The sequence below is a fragment of the Stylophora pistillata genome, chromosome 13 (genome assembly GCF_964205215.1).
Source record: "Stylophora pistillata chromosome 13, jaStyPist1.2, whole genome shotgun sequence".
NCBI classification, from domain to species: domain Eukaryota; kingdom Metazoa; phylum Cnidaria; class Anthozoa; order Scleractinia; family Pocilloporidae; genus Stylophora; species Stylophora pistillata.
This window is the reverse complement of record NC_142531.1, coordinates 16065975-16078922: the sequence shown is the minus strand read 5'-3', so window position 1 is coordinate 16078922 and position 12948 is coordinate 16065975. Positions and strand designations below refer to the sequence as shown.

Sequence of the window (12948 nt, the reverse complement as noted above, 5' to 3'; positions counted from 1 at the left end):
AAGTAAACGGTTGGAGACAATGCAGCTATGTAATAGAAAGGCTGTACATGTTTTTGCCTGATTATATCACTTCTTGAGGATGATCGGTATATTATTTAGGTGAAAAGCTCTGGAAAGTAACTTCCTGAACGTAGTAATGAAGCAGCAATTCTGTTTTTAAAACTGATTTCAACTTCAGTATTGTTAGCGTGGGTTTAAACGTTAGAATAAACTTGCATAGGACACATGAGAATTAAAATGAGTTGTTGGTTCTGCCAATCTAGTGTTTTGATTTACAAACATAAACTAGCAGATAGGATGCGTATGTGGGTGACCTCTGACAATGGCATTTCAGCTCTTGTCATGGTTGTGATTCCTAATTTCTTTTCACCAGCTCCGGCATTTTGAAACATTTCAACAAAAGTTCTGTTTGACTGTTCGCACAATGTGGGTGTACAACTTTTAAACAAGGCAGCCCACAAGTTGAATTGGCGAGCATCTTAAAATTTCAAGATGTGAGAATTCCCTGAAGGTATTAAAGAATGCGAAGTTGATTAACTGATAATCGTAACGAAAGAGACACCTTTGCGAAACACCTTTGCACCACATAAAGCAAAGACAGATTTCAAAGAATACCGCGGGTTTTGAAAAATAATGGAACTATTCCCCTCCTTGAATTTATCGAAAAGCCAAGAAGCTATTACAAATGGAACCCATCCTAGCAAGATGACTGGCCTCCTGTGTTCTTACTCGGGGTAATACTCGAGAGATTTATCTTTGACTGTGCCCTGCCTCCATAAGGGTAAGCGTGAGGTTGAGAACACTGACATAAACTGTTAATGTAAGACACCATACAAACGTGGAAAATGTCGTTCGATGTCGCACACGTTGCAGGTCATTCCTATCACGCTGCAATTTCGCCAACAGAAGGCACAAGAAAAAGACAGTAGGATCAAGAACTAGATTGATTAAGTTATGATCCTAAACTCGCGGGAAAACTAAATTGATCACACTTGATGCAATTGGGGCATGCTCAGAACAACTTCTTTGATAGAAAAAAAATGATAATTGAAAGAAGAAAACACTTTTAATAACTTGAATTTTCTAAGTAACGCTTTTTCCAAATTCAAAAGCATTCTTCGCAAAATATAACAGAATAAAAGAAATAAGAAGCAAAATGGAAGAAGTTTTGAACAAAGCAAAATTGAGTAAATCAGTAATTAATGTAAGTAACACGCATGTACTGTAAGTAGCGTTTTGGACGGTACTAAATTGCACTTTTTAGTATCAAATTATTTTACATTTCTCGAAATAATCCAATGGATGAGAAAGACAAGAAGAAAGTCTATGAATCTATTATTACACAAAACAAACAGATTGACATTGGAGCGCTCAGTGACAGCCACGTTTTAGTTCTTACCATTTTTATGACGTCATCGGTGGTCCATTACTCAACAGACGCATGGCAACATAAAATATATCCGTTGCAATTTAAATTTGTCACAGCAGGTTGGTTCCCGTTGCATCAATGTTAACAAATTAATTTTACACTTGACAAAGAAGCCAACCAGGTTCTTAAGATGTGATCGCATTACTTTCATTAGTAATTTATATTATTTTCAAATCTTTAATAAACAAACATCTCAACCCCTTGTTTTGCGCAATTTCTAGGATCTTTCTAAATAATATTAAAATTTTTCCGTTTTGAGGTATTTTCAGAGAACTTAGAATTAACCAATAATCATTTTAATCCGACATTTCATCCATGAAAACAAGAACTCCGATAGATGGAGCCATTCTTGTTGGGCCTAAACTTGGTGAACTAATTGAATTCTTTCAAGTGTATATCAGACACAACATTCCTTTCTTCCCTTTCAAATTTATTAACTCAGGTTGGCTTTCTCAGTAAATTAATCTAGCTGCCCTGTGGTTTGTATCATAAATAAACTTTCGAGATTGATTTTTGAAAAAAAAGTCCCAAAAGCTATTGTTTCATGCCTGTTTTTGGCCGCGATCCTTTTAACGTGGTGAGATGTTATTTCGGTAACTTAATGGTGAATTTCAAACATATTGATTATGTTTTACTGTAGATGTGAGGCCCTGCATGAATGCCTCAGTCACTCTTTCGCTTTAAACGAACTTTATTTTGTATTTTTAATTAGGAGATGGAGAGAAGTAAATTATTTGTTACCTTTCTACTGCCATTACTACTAACTATTGACGCTTCGTTGGGCGCTGAAGACTTCAAACGAGATGACAAACGAGGAGCACGACACGCATATTTTGTGAGGAATCCTTCACAGCGACTAAATTATACTATTCTGGACAGTTTTATGGTCTCCGAGCCTATGGGATGTGTTTTTCAATGTATTACTCACCAAGAATGTTATTCAGTAAACTTTGCCGTTGTTTCACATGAATCAAAGCACATGTGCGAGCTGTTAAACGCGGACAAGTTTCGAAACTCCAATTTCCTTCAAAGGATAAGCTTTGACCATTATAACATAAAGGTAAGTGCGAAGGTATCACGTTTAATTTTTTTCGTGGCATAAAGGTTGTGAATATAACAATACTTTTGCACGGATAAAAACTTGCGTTCTACTATAGATTCTTAATTACAGAGGTCATGGAATGTCCTGTCTGATCACACGCAAAAGAAAAAAAACAGACCCACCTGATCGCTCATACTCAAATTTAATTTTTCTTAATGAATATTTTTAACCCTTATTTCTTTCTGGGTGTAACTGCCGTGGGCAACTGATTCTTTAATTAATAAAGACAAACAACTCTAAGATAATTTTCACGCGAGTTTCGCAATATCCGATGCGAAAAAACTGCAAATAAAAGAGCCAACGAAAACCTATTACAATACAAACTAAGCTAAATACACTAGGAAAGCTACAACGAGACAACGAGGAAACTACATAATACAAAACTTATATTTTTTGCGATTTTGTTGATTCTCTGCCTAGCGGCGAAGTAGCTGCACAAAGCGAATGACAAAATATAGTCGAACTTACTGGACAAAACTGCATAGACTATGATGAACATGTACAATAAGGTATAAATACATGCTACGTTACGTAACGTTACGAAATGACACAAAAAAGGCAAGCAAAATTTGTACTACAATTAGCACTATTTGAACAAGAACAATAAACAAGGGAAAAGAATAAGGCGTTTGCAATCTACACTGGGTAATAGCAAAGATCGTAGCGTGCGCAGCAAAGCCCCATACCGATAAAAAGCGATTATATTGTATCCAATCAAGCTTCCAAAATTTGACCCATAGTGACCGTAAAGCCGACCGGTTATACAGGGTGCGACTTTAAGCATACGCGGAAAACGGTGGCATTACATATTCACAAAGGGGAAAGGAAAGATAATACGCTTGCGTATTTGTGGGCGTAAACAGGAGACCGTAATAGCAACATGATGGAGTACGCACACTCGAATGCGGTGTCTCACTGCAGCGTACCGCGGCACAGAGCGGGGCAAAACACGACGGCCTCATGTTGGCTAGTTAATACGAAGCCTGCGTAAGCAAAGGATTTGCAACCCCGTGCTTTGGGAAGGAAATCATACTGAAATTATTTGTGGCCCTCCGCTTATAATTCATATTTTTACTTTGACATACACCGAATCAAACTATGGCGTCCAATTTGCATCGCCATTATTCTAGACTCACTTGCCCATCACAGATGTGATAATTCTTTTGTGTTTACACGTGAAGACGAGGATAGTAAGTCCAGAACAATGGTAATTCAAATTGAACGCCGTATTTCGATTTGGTTTATGCTCCTCCTCCTTAACTTTGAGGGACTTCAAATTATTTTTTTCCTATTTTGACGCATATCTTTTTATCCTCCACTAATTATTTGCACCCATAACCCAGTCATCATCACTGCCACATAGACTCTCATTGCCCACTGAACCATAAAAAAATGAAACCTCCATTTTTCAGTTTTAATGAATGATCCCGTGAATTAACTCTTTTATACGCGTACATCCAATGAGTAGTTCTACGAACCTAAAGCGAAGAAAAATAAACTAACTGGAACTCTACTTTCGGGTTTGGTTAAGTCTATAATTATTAGTGCTTAATTAACAACTATTCACTTGAGTGGAAGTGGTTAGTGGTGGATATTTACCAAGCCGCGAAGCGTCGAGGTAAATATCCACCGCTAACCACTGACACTTTGGTGAATAGTTGTTTTAGTATATACTAAAACACTGAGATGATATACACCACCAAAAATTAGTTTGAGTGCATGATTTCTTCGCTTGTCACGGATGTAAACCGGGACGCCATTTTTTCCGGAGTTTCTCTGAGCTAAATAGCAAAGGATATTCGGAGTTAACTGGCCAATCAGAGTGCGCCTTCAACGCTATTCTCTGTTTTGGTATATACTAATGTAAGATATTTTCTCCAAAGGAGGCGGCGGGGAGGGGGGAGAAAGGAGACTTGGTGAGAAGGTAGTAATTTATGATTAAAACATGAGAGCGATGAACTGAGACTATAACACTGAGTTAGCTTAAATAGATCGCACCGTCTGTTCTGTTCTTGACGTTATTTTATCATCTCTTAAAACGGAACAGAGCGCCTGCATGAGCAATCCTTGTCAAGATGGGACTTTATTCTGTCGACCGATCTACTATCAAGACGATTATCAGTGTGTTTGTAAACCAGGTTTCACCGGAACCTATTGTGAAGCAGGTGAGTTATCACATGATAGAGTATTTAGTTTTCTAATGTAATCTCTACGGCGAAAGGTATTTTGTTGTGGAGTTTTTCTTTTCAAAACCAATACATTTTCAAGCAAAAAGGAAGTGAGAGGAAAAAAAGGTATGAAACAGGGGATATTATTAATTTGATTGTAAGAGAAACTTTCTGAGTTGAAAAGGTAAGAACTGTTTGGTAGACAGAGCGGAGACTTTGAAGTGAAATAGTGACTCGAGTGGCCAAGCTTACGGGTCGACGAGAGGTCTTGAGAGCGTTCTGGCTCGCGCCATACCCCTCAAAGACCTCTCGCTCACTTCGTTTACCAGCTCGAACCTCGCTGGTTTTACCGCTCCTGTCGCTAAGCTTATTAGAACCGATCATGTCTTCATAATGTTGTATTATCTCCACGCAGATATTAACAAATGTTCTGGTGATCCCTGTCTATCTTTACGTAAACTTCACCATTTTTTTCTGACAATTTGATAAATTAAGTTCATCTATGATGTTGAGATTACGAAGTAACTTAAACAATGTTAAATGAAACATTACAAATCATTTTGCCATCTCACAGATATTAACGAGTGCTCTAATAATCCCTGTTTAAATGGAGGTTCTTGTGCTGACCAGGTTAATGGATATCTCTGTTCCTGCACCGCGATGTACATAGGTCTGCAATGTCAGACTGGTAAGTAAACAGCACGTTGTGTAGGATTTCCTTAGCACTGTGTTAAATCAAGAGCTTGGTTATTACTTCGCGGGAAGAGTTCTTGGAAGTTATATCAAATTCAGAGAACGAATTTGTAGAGGATTTGAAGCTTTCTGTGAGGCCGCATGAAATAATCGGTAATCTTAAAAAAACCAATAATAGACCTTGAGAGGTAAATGAGTGTAAATGCGTTCACTTTCATTTTAAAACCTGGCTATTATGATCATAAGTTTATACTTCACAAAAAAATAGTGCTTTCCGTGCGCTGATTGGCTAGTTAGGGAGTGATTACCAAGTACTATTCACCTCTGAGCTGCAGCTTTCAATTTAGAATCTACTCAAAGTGGGTCATATGTCCCGCATGATATTTTAAATTGGGTCATTTCAAAAATGGTGTGGCTCAAATTATCATATTGAAACTTCGAAAAACTGATATCATCCAAACCATCACCAGTATGTTGTAATTTTCATGCTTTTAACAGATTTTATTTGTTAATTGCAGTATACGTAAACAGTCAAATTATCGTAAAGCTAAATCGCGATTTTAAAAAATGACAGACCAATCTTGAATACAAATAACGCCAAACACTTTTTCCATTTCATGCTTTCTGATCGCACGTAACTAGCTAATTAAACTTCAAATCATGTTTTCAGGCTCAACTGCCTTTCTCTTTTGCTTAAAAAACACACTAGGCTTATGTTGTCGTTTCATGATGAAACGTAAACACAAGCGTCAATCAATCGGTAAAGCAACGTATGCAAAACATCTAAGTAGGCTCCAGTCTCTCTTGGAATTGTTTGGAACGCCTGACACAAAATGTACTTATACGCACGTAGTCTGAAATGCTAGTCATATTTGGCGCTCATTTCAGGATAGTAAGCGTTCATATTTGCTTTGGATGTCCAGCGTACTTATACATGAGGTGACTTTTTTTTTTTTTTTCGGTTTTTGTTTGTTTGTTTGTTTTTTGCGTCAGTATGACTCCACGGTCTTTCATTTTGCGTCAGAATAGAATATTCCGCGTCGATGACGCAAAAACGCGGCCTTAATTGAACACTGGAGCAGTCGAAGAGACAACATCGCGCGTCAAGAGTTTAACTCCCGACCATTTTTTTTTAACATCGACAGAAATAAGCTAGTTTTTTTGTTTTATGCGGTACACTCTAAAACAATTGTTAACATCAGTTAAGGTGAAAGTTGGTGATATAAGCCTCACCGCTTCGCCTCTATGGATAATGTAGTTTCTGACGTTTGAGTGACATGGGAACGAATCAGTCAGAAATTAATATTTTGATGGAGCGTTGAAGAGGTTCGCGTGGTATTATTTAGGATTATTTAAGCGTTTTTCGGGAAAATTTAGTGATTCTAGGTCAATCAGTCTTAGTTTTGACTACTTTCTTTTTTATTTTTTGATGGGATTTTATTTTCTACAACTCTCATTAAAATAACACTACATTCATAGATTTTTCTGTGTGATTAGTAGAGTAACCAGGTTAGTCACCCTTTCCTCGGGTATCGTGCTGCTGAGGAATACGCTTGCACATATTTTTTTGGCCACCAAAAAAAGAGTCGTTTTTTAGTGGTTTTACGTATCTGACGTAGCACAGGCTCTTCTAGAACCCCTTAGTTTCAGTGAATACGTGCAGTGCAGATTGTATTAGGATGTCTATACGACAAGACTGGCTGACTGACTCAAAATAAACTTTTCACATCAAATATCTCGTCATCCTCGGAGACCCAGGGGCTGTGGGTCGATTTCAAGTTAGGGCATGAAGAGCCCCTGGGGACATTGTCTGACAAGACTAGTTCCAAACGGTCGCAGTCGTTCTGCCATCTGATTGGTGCCAGAAAATCTTTGTGTTTTTCTGCCCAAACAGAGTGAAGTGTACTTTAGAGTCCTTTCGTGTGTTTTAACACGGAAATAGACTAATAGCTCAGTTGCTCGCTATGTTTAATTTTTTTGGGCCGTGTGACGGAGATTTGCTCGAGGTGAAAAGTTTCATTCTCAGCACACAATGTAAGAGAAATCGATCAGATTGTCCGCGAAAATCTTACCTGAAATTATACTGAATACTTTCGCAGGTATCCCTAGAGAACGTGTTTTAAAGTTTGCGAGGTTTGTATACAACACGATGGTTGCAGTCATTGATATGTCGCTTTGAACGTTAAACGAGATTTAAGCTTAAATCGTTCTAGATTTTTTGCATAATTTGCTGTGACTGAAACCTTGCCAATCCCGTGAAGTTATTTCATCGCACGGACCACGCAGGTATGTCGAGAAACTGGCGCTTTCGCCTTCGTAGCTTTCTGCTTTCTGTGTGCGCCAAAATCTAATCTTCCCTTTGTAGTAAAGTCGTTCACAATACGGCTTAAGTTCGTGGACGACCTCCAGCAAGCGCTTAGATAAAGCTTAGCTGTATTTCCGGTTAGTTAATTAAAATCTGAACAAAAACTTATTGACGAGAACATCGTGGGAAGGAGAGATTTTTTCGGGCAGTTACCGAAGAGGTTTGGAAAGAGTTTAATCTTTCAACTGCTGCCTAGAGTGTTGAAATTCTTGAGCTAGGAAGGCCACGGATTCTCTTCTAGTCCCTTGGTCATTGTCATTTCACCTCTTCTGTCGATTGTTGAAGACCAAGTTAAATACCTTTGATCATTGGGAATCGATCCAATGCTGCTTGCAATTGGAAAAACAAAACCAAAGACCAAGAAATATTGGATGGAAAGGGCGGGTTTGCATTATTGCAAATGTCAGCTTAATAGTACAGGGTCATCTACCCACGCCTATTAAGCAAAAGTTTCCACGCTTAGCTTTTCTTTTTTTTCAAGCGAAGATGAGATTAGGTTTTGGCACGCACAGAAAGTTGCGCAAGTACCAGTTGCTCGACATACCTGCGTGGCCCGTGCGACGAAATAACTTCATGGGATTGGCAAAGTTTCAGTCACAGCAAATTATGCGAAAAATCTAGAACGATTTAAGCTTTAATCTCGTTTAACGTTTAAAGCGACATATCAATGACTGCAACCATCGTGTTGTATACAAACCTCGCAAACTTTAAAACACGTTCTCTAGTGATACCTGAGAAAGTATTCAGTATAATTTCCGGTAAGATTTTCGCGGACAATCTGATCGATTTCCCTTACATTGTGTGCTGAGACTGAAACTTTTCACCTCGAGCAAATCTCCGTCGCACGGCCCAAACAAACATAACGAGCAACTGAGCATTTGTCTGTCCGTGTTACAACACACGAAAGGACTCCAAAGCACACTTTACTCTGATTCGGCAGAAAAACACAAAGATTTTCTGGCACCAATCAGATGGCAGAATGACTGCGACCGTATGGAACTAGTCTTGGCAGACAATGTCCCCAGGGGCTCTTCATGCCCTAACTTGAAATCGACCCACAGCCCCTGGGTCTCCGAGGATTATATCTCGTCTGAGTGTAGTTCGAATATGTTATTAAAAAATTATTCGCTCCAGGCTCTGTGAATCCCTGAAAGGAAGTAAGTGGGAGTACTTAACAATGTTCACTGAATAATTGTTTAGAGCAATTGCCCAGGTACTTCCGAATTCTTACGTAAATTCTGTAGATAAGAGACAATTGCGCCTATTTTGTAACTTTTGTGTTGATTTTAAAATTGCATCAGAATAAACCAGCGTTTTTAAACAGATTTGTTAAATTCAGTCAGCATAAACTTCGTTTATTTTCTTTTGAAAAGTGTTCTGCCAAACTCAATATCATTTTTTGTGCTGTTGCTATTTAATTTTCTTCCTTTTGGGTTTATCACTTCCTTAGAAACACTGACTAAACGAGAGGCAGCCATCATCTCGCACGAGGTGATTATAGCGAGATATGACGCAAACATCGACCAATCAGAGCGCGCGGATCTCTATAATCACCACTGTTGTTACGGCAATTATACTAATGTCTATAGTAAATAGTATGAAGTTGCAAATCGACTGTCTCTTCCCTGACTATTAATAATAAACATTTGACACGTTAACCATAATTACTCTTTTACCGCCCTTTGAAAGTGAAGCTTTTTCTTATTAAGAGAAATGTAGTAGTTATAATTGCAATGGATTCTTGCATCAGTGGCTGCTTAGTCAACCTACGAAATTCTTCCTTTTCTTGTAGTTCGTGTTTTGGACATTCACATTAAAAGCGAAGGTTGCAACGATCCAGGAATAGAAGACGGTTGCGGCAAAGCTTACATTAAGGTTGATGGAACAGTTTATTCTCTTTATGGAAGAGGATATAACGTTGTTACTGTGGACGGCGAAACAGGTGATTGATAGACTACAGAACTAGCGTGTGGAGGCGTGGTGGCCTCATGGTCAGTGCACTGGCCGGGGACATTGTGTTGTGTACTTGATTCGCATGTTCAAAGTAAAAAAAAAACCGAACACGTGTACGACGATTTGACTTGTTAACTTATTTTTAAAGGTGCCTTCCTTGAGGCAAGATCATTTTGATACTCATGGTGACGGTTCGAGCGGCTATCAGTTGAGAGACTACCTAAACAGTCTGAATGGCAAGTATGTGAAAACTAAACAGTAACTATTGTAGTGTGCACAACACTTGAAGCTCCTTGAGTAGACAACAAATGCTCTAGTCCTGAGAATGAAGCCTTCCTTCGCCGTCCTTTGCGATTAGCTTGCTCGAATAGCAGGAAATTTTTCTTGCATTTTCTTTTACACTCCGCTCTATTCTAGGCGCTGAAGGAAAGAAAGCTAAAAGGTTTATTTCTTCTCGAAGGCTTCAACCTCAATTTACTATTTATAATACACCGAATGCAAATATGGCGTCCAATTTGAATTGCCATTGTTTTGGACTCACTAAACTCGTCTTCACGTGGAAACACAAAGGGTTATTACATGTGTGAAATGCTAGTGAGTCCGGAACAATGGTCACTCAAATTGGACACCATATTTGCATTCGGTGTGTATCTTTGAGTTTTCTCCATCTTTCGCTTTCAATAAAGAAAAAGGACTTATGTTGTAATACGACACAGAGACGCACTCTTTTACTCCGCTGAGTGAATGTTATGATATACCCAGCCCGACTGCAGACATCTTGACAAAGTTAAAGTAATTATTTGTGTTGGATACAAAGGTTCTAGGAAGCCGGTGAGTGAGGCCTCAATTTTAGTGCCAAACCCCTCGCAAACCCCTACTCGACTCGTCTCCAATCTTCCCGCGTCCTACAAGGCTGCCAATAAGGGCCTGCTACAATACTATTTTTATGCTTTGGCAAGAAGGTTTCTTCGTCCGCGAAAAATATGAGATGCAAGCCGGCGAGAGTTCTGCAAGGAGTCTGGCACCTCTCCCTGACTGGTCTAAAATTTTAATTCTCGCGGGTGGAGGAACGCGTGCCCCACAGCGCTAAGGCCTTCTCGCATAGTGAGGGCCCGCTCGTGGATTAAACCGCTGTTTAACAGAACAACGTCCTAGACAATCCTCGATTTAGCTGGACCTTTTACCTGAACACTTACTCAACGTGATTGGTGTCAAGAGGGCCAGAATTTTACATTGGAAAGACATTTATTTAAATCAATTCTCCTACAGAGAGCCTGGGACCGCTGATTAGAGCTCGAGTCAATAACTGTCCCTAAGGGCTTTGGTTAGCTTCGTCCTCGTGTCTTAAACAATCTCTCTCCTTTGCATGTCACTCTAACATGTTATCTTTACTCTCGCCACAGCAAAATCGTTTTGGTTGCCATTCAAGATGAAGGTTCTGCGTACATGTCACCTGCGATTGATGCTCTCAAGAGACTGGGCGCTACTGATCCTGTACAGCCGGATGAAAGGGGATCGTTTGCTCTCGCTGGATACGCAGGAGTAAACAAACCACAATGGATTACTCAAGAAAGAGCAGACAGTGGACTGGGGCCGAGTGAGATTTTCCCTCAAATAGCCCTGTCAGTCAATTATTAGATTTAAACCTTTCTAAGATGTACAAGTGAATCGTCACAATTTAACAACGAACGAGAACTGTAGCGTAATCCCCTCATAAAACAGTGCTCCAAGCTGCGATCGTTTTAGATGTTATGGCGCCAGGCACAGACCAAATCTGTAGAGATAATCGCCCTTTTGGCGACTTGTGTTTTTCGGTACTGGAGCATTTAACTTATTTTATTAGTCTAGTGTGGTAGTTATGATCTTAAGCTAGGTAGCCTTCAGTGCATGTGTCCTATGAGGGCGAGTTAACGTTACAAAGTCACAATCGTTAATTCAAGCGGCCATGTTTGATTTGGAGTTAGAATAGATAGTGGGGAGAGGTATACCTTAATCCTCTTACATGAATCACTGCTCTAAACTGCGATCGTTATAAAGACACAGACTAAAGATGAAGTGATAGTCGCTATTTTTGCGACCTGGCTTTGACGGTTGCTATGTAATTAAATTTGTATTTTTATATTGGGTAATGTTTAGCATTTGCTAAAATTGCTACAAATGCTGCAATGTTTTCCCCACATTTAACAACTATTCGACGATATTCACCGAACCTGAGGTGAATATATGTTTTAGTATAATTTTAGAGCTGAACAATAGAGAAATTTCTAAAATCATAACATTTTAGTAACATTTATTAACATTTTATTTTAACATTTTATATAAACCGCGTAAAAATAGCGTAATATAAGGAACCCCTCGACCGATCAGATTGCTGGAAACTCTTTGCTCAGCTCTGAAATTATAGTAAAAACATATGTTCCCGCTCTCTTGGACTATTTTAAAAGCCTTGAAATATCGCATGTACTCTGAAAATAATTATGACCACGTGAGCTTAATATGTCCAAAATCTTTTTTCAAGCGATGATTGTATTAATTTTTAAGTCGCTACGTGTTGACCCTGAAGACACTTGAACCTAGAACAATGAAACTGCCTCGGTTGCAGCGGTTGCAGATACGAAATAAAAAACTCTATGTTAAGACTATTTATTCTTCCAAGTAGCACTTTTGCAAAGTTTAAAAGCGTTTCTCGGAAAAAATCAACAAAATAGAAGGAAAGAAAGGCCAAACGGAAGAAGTTTAAAAACAAAACAAAATAAACTTGAAAAGCCTTAATTTGTGTAGGTAATGTAAATGTATTGCAAATAGTGTGTTTACAAAGTTCGGTATTAAAATATACCTTTTTTTAATAAATTACTTTTCTCGCAAGAATCGCGGTTATGAAAACGACAAAGATAAATCTCTTAAAAAAAACAATAAAAACTAATAAAATTGGTCACAGCAGGTTAGTTTCGACTTAAAGAAATGTCAAAGAGTACAACATTATCCTTGACAAGGACACAGGAAAAAGCTATATTGCTCGTTATGATGCGATCGGAACAACTTTATTAATAATTTATATCATTTTAACAAACAAGCACCTCAATCCTTTGTTTGGCCCTATTTATAGGGCCTCTTGAGACAATCTCAAAAGCCTTTCGTTTTGGGAGATCTCCGGGGGACTCAATAATAACCATTGATATTTTAATTCTCTGTTCATCCTTGAGAACACGAACCCCGGTAAATCGAGCTATTTTTGATG

General features: G+C 38.6%; 1 pseudogene across 1 annotated transcript; it reads left to right on the top strand.

Moving 5' to 3' along the window:
* Window positions 1–2047: 2047 nt before the first annotated feature.
* Window positions 2048–12352, top strand: LOC148717846 (uncharacterized; annotated as a pseudogene). Its single transcript, XR_015994591.1, has 6 exons — window positions 2048–2489; window positions 4579–4696; window positions 5274–5387; window positions 9550–9699; window positions 9859–9950; window positions 11114–12352. The product of XR_015994591.1 is annotated as an uncharacterized LOC148717846 (transcript).
* Window positions 12353–12948: the final 596 nt, after the last annotated feature.